Source organism: Pipistrellus hanaki (assembly GCF_964339955.1).
Source record: "Pipistrellus hanaki genome assembly, chromosome: 16".
NCBI classification, from domain to species: domain Eukaryota; kingdom Metazoa; phylum Chordata; class Mammalia; order Chiroptera; family Vespertilionidae; genus Pipistrellus; species Pipistrellus hanaki.
The window spans coordinates 9,937,708-9,944,283 of NC_140518.1; the positions used below are offsets into that span (position 1 = coordinate 9,937,708).

A 6,576-nucleotide genomic window follows, 5' to 3' on the forward strand; every position below is an offset into this window, starting at 1 on the left:
GAAGGTAGAATTAGGCGCAGCTAAGCACGGTGCAGTGCATGTCCCCACCAAACTCCGGTGCAAGGCGTACCCCCACCAAACTCTTCCCGTACCCCTGGGGGGACGCGTACCACACCTGGGGAAACACTGATCTAGATAAATGAAAATGACACATTCAAAAGAGTGAAACAAGTCATAAGGGTCTAGTTACAAATCTCATTTTGTAAGTCACCAGGTGTAATTCAGAAGTTATGTCCCACTGAATCCCCCAAATGGAATAAAAAATTTAAAGCTGAAAAGTATAAATATAATAAAGAACCTAAGTATGTTCTTCCCTAGCATCAAAGCCAAACGGAGCTCTCCAATGCTGGTACCTCTGTGAAACCCAGAGAGAGTCACAGCCCTCTGATGCCACATGCATAGCAAAGACCAGAACATTTAGCTCCAGTGTCCTTCTTTGCATCATCCCTCCGACAATCCCTTCTCACCACACACTGACTGGTTCACCTAGTAGATGACAGAAGCATCTACTTATCTATGAGGCCATTTTACTCCAGGCAAACCAGAAAAAATAATAGTTTAAAAAATAGCACCCTTCCTTCCCAAGAAAATATACTTAAAAAATATAGGATAGCCCTAGCTGGTTTAGCTCAGTGGATAGAGCCTCCACCCACAGACTGAAAGGTCCGGGGTTCGATTCCAGTACAGGGCATGTACCTCTTGTAGCAGGCTCGATCCCAGGCCCTGGTCAGGTGCGTGAGGAAGACACCAATTGATGTGTCTCTCTCACATCGATAGTTCTTTGAGTCTCTCCCCCTCACTTCTATTCTCTCTGAAAACCAATGGAAAAATATCTTCAGGTAAAGATTAACCAAAAAAAAAAAAAAACCCAAACACACAAAAACTATTATAATGGAGAAAAAATGCATAACTCAATCACCTAAATTGTATGTTTAGTCAGTCTGGATTCACACAGCGTGCTATTATTAAACATTCTGGCCAAGATTACGTTTTTTAAGTTTCTGCACAATCAGAGGTGGGAGAGGCTGAGACCTTTGCTTGCCAATCCATCTTTAACCGCCACCCAATACCAGTGGCTGATTCCACTGATGGGCAAGCCTCTGGAGCTGGCTCACAAATAAATGAAAATAAAGATTAGCAGGTGCCCTCGAGGTAACCTGATGTGTCTCTCTTATGTGGAAAATCTCTAGGTAACTCCTGGGCTCACAGACTTACCACAATAACAGCCTGCAAAAGTGACAGACTAAGAAATCCTATTTTAAAAGCTCTCTGCACTGAGTAAAACTCGAATTTTCAAAGTAATCAATCTCTTAAACTGTTTTGTTTTTTTTTTAAAAGTCGTAGTTTACCATAAAACTGCCTTTTTGGTTAAAAACAAGGCTGGTACTCCACGCCATCTGTAGGAGTAGACCTGAAGTGAGCGTTGGTCCACTCTGACAGGTACAAGGACCTTCTCCCACCAAAGCAAAAATGCCGAGGGCACTCACACCTCTAGCTAGCTCTCAGAACAGTTTATAACTGAGCCTCGGAAGAGCAAGAGGAAGCTTTAAGAGAAAATGTTCATAAATGTTTGTAAAAATCAAAGCTACCTGCTATGTAAATAAACAGATTAGCTAAAATAAGCGTCTGATGCCGCCGCTGATTCTAGCAGGCACTCTGTGGCTTTCATTAACCATGAACATTTACACAGGGCTTTGCACATGACTCAGCTGTGGACACAGAACTCACGGAGACACATTCATGTCTTAAAAACCCCTTTACCATAGAAGCTCTGAATAGGCCTAAAACAAGCTCGGCCAAGTTTTATTGTCTCCACCAAGTTCAGCCAGCCATACAGCGACACATCCCGGTTCCAATGAGCACCCTGCACCTGCAAGGCTGAGGTATGCTCCAAGACAAATATTTGCCACTTTTTTCATCCCAAATCTGCACAAATGAAAGTATGCAGATTGCAGCACCAGACTTCTACAGCTTGGGAGCCAAAACAATCTGTAGTTACACTCCACACCAACGGTGCCTTACCATTGACTGAGTCCTCACTGCTCCCTCAGTACAAGTGCTAGGACTGTGCTAGAGGTTTGTGTGTACTGCCTCTAATCCTCGTCGCAAATTCCATTCTGCGGAGGAGGAGACTCAGACCAGAGAGGTCGGGGTGACTTGCCCAAGGCTATGAAGCCAGTAAGTGGTGGAGCTGGGCCTCAAACCCAGCCCTGCCTGGCTCCAAAGAAGCACCTCCCTGCTCCTCCTCCAGCTAGATCACTAACTGCAAAGCCAGGGCTCCTCTATCGAAGGGAATCCACGTGCCAATGAACAGCGGAGGAAAAACATCACCCAAAACCAAAGCACAGAGTTCCCAGCAACAAAATGCAGCCGCCTCCTTGAGGATCACAGTTCCGAAGGCTGAGGTTCAAAACGCAAGAGAATCCACAGGCCCTTTAAATGGTGCAGTTGGCCGTGTCTCAACTGACTTTTTCGAACAAGGGAAATGAAACTTGAGAGTATTTTTGGTCAAATTATCTAAAACCCTTTAGAAAAGGGCTTTTTTTCTTTTCTTTCTTTTAACAGTTCACTTTTACAGTTTACTTCAATAGGCTTCAGACATGCAAGGACAAAAATCACATCAGGAGCATTACGAATCAACTTTTTCTCTGCAGACTTGAAACGAATTTGCTTACCACACGACAAGGTTACTTCCCATGCTCAGAGCAGAAATGAAAACAGCTCTGGGTGTCACGATTCAGCTCTGGAGGCCACAGCTGCAGAGGGTAGGTGCCGCCTCCCTCAAGCAGGAGCTGCTGATCTGAAACCTCCCACGGAAAGGGGGTCTGAAGACGAGCGCTGAAGAAACTAAAGCGAGCCGAGGTTGCTGCTGGCACCGCCGCCCTGGTGGCTCACTGCGATGCAATTGTTTTCCAGCTGCCAGGCTCCGAGTCTGGCAGAGAGCATGCTGTTCTCACAGCCATGTGTGTTACATGATCAGCTGCTCCGTGGCATGTGGGTGTTTAGGTAAGTGACTGGCTACAAGAGGTTCTGCAACATTAAAAACCAGGGAAGCACCCTGTCTCAAGATTGTAATCATCTGTTACTAGACTAGGCCGACAAAGAAAAGTGACAGGTTTGCAACTTTGAAATGGTTTGGGTTCAGGATTAAGGCAAATAATTTCCGACAGTAAAATTTCAGGCATGACACGAAAAACATAACCTGTAATATAAACCACTTCAAGCGTGTTTATTAGACAATAAAAAATGTGATATTTGCAATCTCAGCATTCTTCCAAACTTCTTAGGGGACACTGCATAATTTATAAGAATAAATGCTACTCTGCAGGTATGTGGAGCAGGTTCTATGCAGGATTCCACGGCACCCTGGCCTTCCCCAAAGTCGCTGTTAATACAATGAATTCCTTAGCCTCTCAATCCCCCCCGCCAAAAAAAAGGTAAGGTCTTAAAGGATTCTTTAAGTGAAAAACATTGTCAGAACTGTAAGCTCCTGGAGGGCTGGAGACTGTGCCTCTTGAATGTCACTGCCCATCACGACGCTTTCATGAAGCTGGAATGAATGTTTTTTGATTGAAATGCAGAGCGATTTGAACAAGACTAGCTGATGGCTGTCCCCTGCTTATTGACAGACTGGTGCAATGGTTCATCTCTACTTCTAGATTTTAAAACACGGAGATTAAACTCCCCAACTATAATTAAAATCCTTCCATTACAACGAAACTTAAAAATAGATGCTTCTGATGGCAATGTGTCACCCAGAATAAAAAAGATACACAATCATATTTAATAAAGTTGGAAAAAACCTCCCTCGTGGAGCAGGTGTTCTACTCTGGGAACGATAAAGTTTATGAGAGACCAGGTCAACCTCAACAACACACAAAGGTTCTGTATGGGCATCATAAAACAGACCACTGGCTGCTGCTGGGATTAGAATATAGTGCAAGGATCATACATTACCAACCCGTCAAATTTAGACAAATTATTCTGACTCCAGTTTTAACTTTGTGAAACTCTCACACACATCCTCTGTACAGGAAGGCAGGGAAATGATACCTTACAAATATAGAACCTACGGTAATAAAGTAACAAAACACAAGGAAGAATACATATACAATCTGCTTCGTTGCTCATTGCTCAGGAGCAAAGTAATGTCAATCCTTAAGAAAAACAAATCCACCCCCCTCCCCTATACCCCCCGCCACTCCCACAAGTTCCTTTCACTTTGTCATCATACAGATCGTATCCTGAGGTCCCAGGACCAGCTTCAAGATGACTGTAATCGTGACACGCAAAGCCATGTGTCTGTTTCACTAAGCGGACCCACCAGGCTTCGGTGACCTCAGAGAAAAGCAGAGAACCTCTGAAGCAGGCACTTCCAGATGCTGGGAAACTCAGCAGTGAGCTTCTAAACAAAGTCATACCAACGGCAGCATCTATCCCAATGCATGTGCACAGTCCTGACTCCCTCCCACAGCCAAGCCTTGCCCGCCAGCTCCAGGGCTCACACTGCGCAGCTCACCGCTCCCAACTCAGCTTTCCCAGGAACATCACCTGCCTTCTTCACGCACACACTTACACACGCCGGCCTCTGCAGCTCCTCACCCCCTAAGCATACACATGTTGTCAACAAAGCATGTGTGTGCTTGTGGCCATTTCCAGAACAATACCGGCCTGACCATCTCCGGGGAAGATTAAAAAAAGAAAGACACCATCTTCCCTTAAATACATAAATGTCGCCTTCTTTCTTTACTATGCCTTGAGGACAGATGGTAAACACGACAACAAAATAAGAAGACATTTTCCCTCCACCATAGGTGTCTAAATAACTGGGCAAAAGCCATCACCCGGTGGCTGAGGGTCCGCTGGAGATGCATAGAAGGGAAACACTGGAATAACGGTGCCAGGGCGTGGGGACAACCCAAGACCGGCTCACAGAGGGACACCCTGCGAACAGGGCTGTGGAAAGCACCCTTCTCCAAAGGCAAAAGCACATTCCTTTGATGGGTACAAGCCATTCCTGACAATGGATCGCGATGACAGTGGCTGCTCAGCAATCAGGAAGTGTGTGTGTGTGTGTGTGTGTGTGTGTGTGTGTGTGTGTTGTGGGGGAGGGATGAACTGGATGTGATCAGAGATTGGCCCTCTTCAGAAGAGGAGCATATGGGATCCTAAATTGTGAAGGAAGACTTGGAGGGAGAGGCAGGGGCATTTATCTTTTCTACAGGAGACATCCTTCAACAAGGAGCATGTTACGTGCCCCTGTAACCGGGGTGTCACCACCTTCAGTGTCTCCCACCTAAGAATCCTGAGTGGAGCTTGGCTGGAGGGGAGGGAAAGGGGAGGAGGGGGAAGGTCTGCATTACCCCCTGGGGCGAATGCTGGGAGGCCCTGCACTGGATGCATCTGCTCTCAGGCGGCACAATACTCCCGGGGTTGGAGGTTTGGGCGCAACCGCTGGGCGGGGGGAGGCAGTGGGTGCAAGCCACCAGCTGCAGGGCAGGAGAACTGTTGGTGGGAGGACGGATGCAAACCTCCCCTCGGCCCGCGACCCCGTGCAGACCCAGCCCCCTTTGCCTCGGGGCCAGCAGACTCTGCAACACTGGAGCCCGGCCCGGATCCGGGAGCCGAAGCGGGCGCCCCCGGCCCCAGCGCGGGGCCAGACGAGCCCGGCGCCCGGGGCCTGCCGGCCGGATGGGGGCTGCTCCGGCCTAGTGCACGCAGCTGCCTCGGCGAAGGGTTCGCCCGGCGCCCAGAGCCCCGCCGGCCAGGCGGACGGCAGCGAGGGGCGCAGCCGCCTCTGTGGCGTGTGCAGGGGTGCGGGGTGTGGGACTGGGGGGCCGGGGCCCCTACTCACCGGGGCCGGCCGCCTCCGCCTCCGCCTCCGCCGCCCCGACCGCCGCCTCGGCGGTCCATCCTGCGGCGGGGGCCCTGCAGCCGCGGTGCTCGAGTAACAACCGCCGGCCGGGCCGGCCCCTCCCCCCCGCCCAACGTCCGTCCTCAGGGCCGCTCCGCAAGCCCGGCCTCGGCCGCCGCCGCCGCCGCCGCCGCAGCGCTACGTGGCCGCCGCTCCGACGTCTCGCGACTCCCTTCCGAGCGCGCGAGGGCGAGCGGGGCCGCGGGGCGGGCGGCGCGCGGGGCGGGCGGCAGGGGAGGGGGTGTGCGCGTGTGGATGTGTGTGCGGAGCGGGGCGGGGGGCGGGGAGGGAGGAGGCAGGCAGAGCGGCGGCGGGAGCGCGCGCGCGCGCCCGCGGCCCCTTCCCTCACCGCCCCCCCCACCCCCCGCCCAACAGGGATCCCGACACCTCCCTCCCTCCCTCCCTCCGCCCGGCCCGGCATCCCGGCCGCTGGGCGCGGCGGCGCGCATGCGCAGCCCGGGGGCCGGCCGGAGTGCACCTTTCCCCCTCCCGCGGCATTGTGGGCGCCCCGCCGCCGCCCCGAGAGCCGCCGGCCCCCGCTCCTCCCCCGCCCGCCCACTGCCGAGCGCCCAGGTAAAGGCGCGGACTGCGCGTGCGCGCCGCCCTCCTGGGCTGGGGGCGTGGCCGCCGGGAGGAAGCCGGGGCGTCGGGTGGGAGGGAGC

At 51.9% G+C, this 6,576-nt stretch overlaps 1 protein-coding gene across 3 annotated transcripts in view; it reads right to left on the minus strand.

Moving 5' to 3' along the window:
* Positions 1 to 6,314, minus strand: part of ZNF652 (zinc finger protein 652) — a 31,206-nt gene extending 24,892 nt beyond the window's left edge. For 2 of the 3 annotated variants that reach the window (XM_084863492.1, XM_084863493.1), the window contains exon 1: positions 5,855 to 6,309. The gene's annotated coding sequence lies outside the window, so the exon portion shown is untranslated. Of the gene's footprint in view, positions 1 to 5,854 lie in introns of all 3 variants that reach the window. The other variant, XM_084863494.1, reaches the window with a different exon arrangement.
* Positions 6,315 to 6,576: the final 262 nt, after the last annotated feature.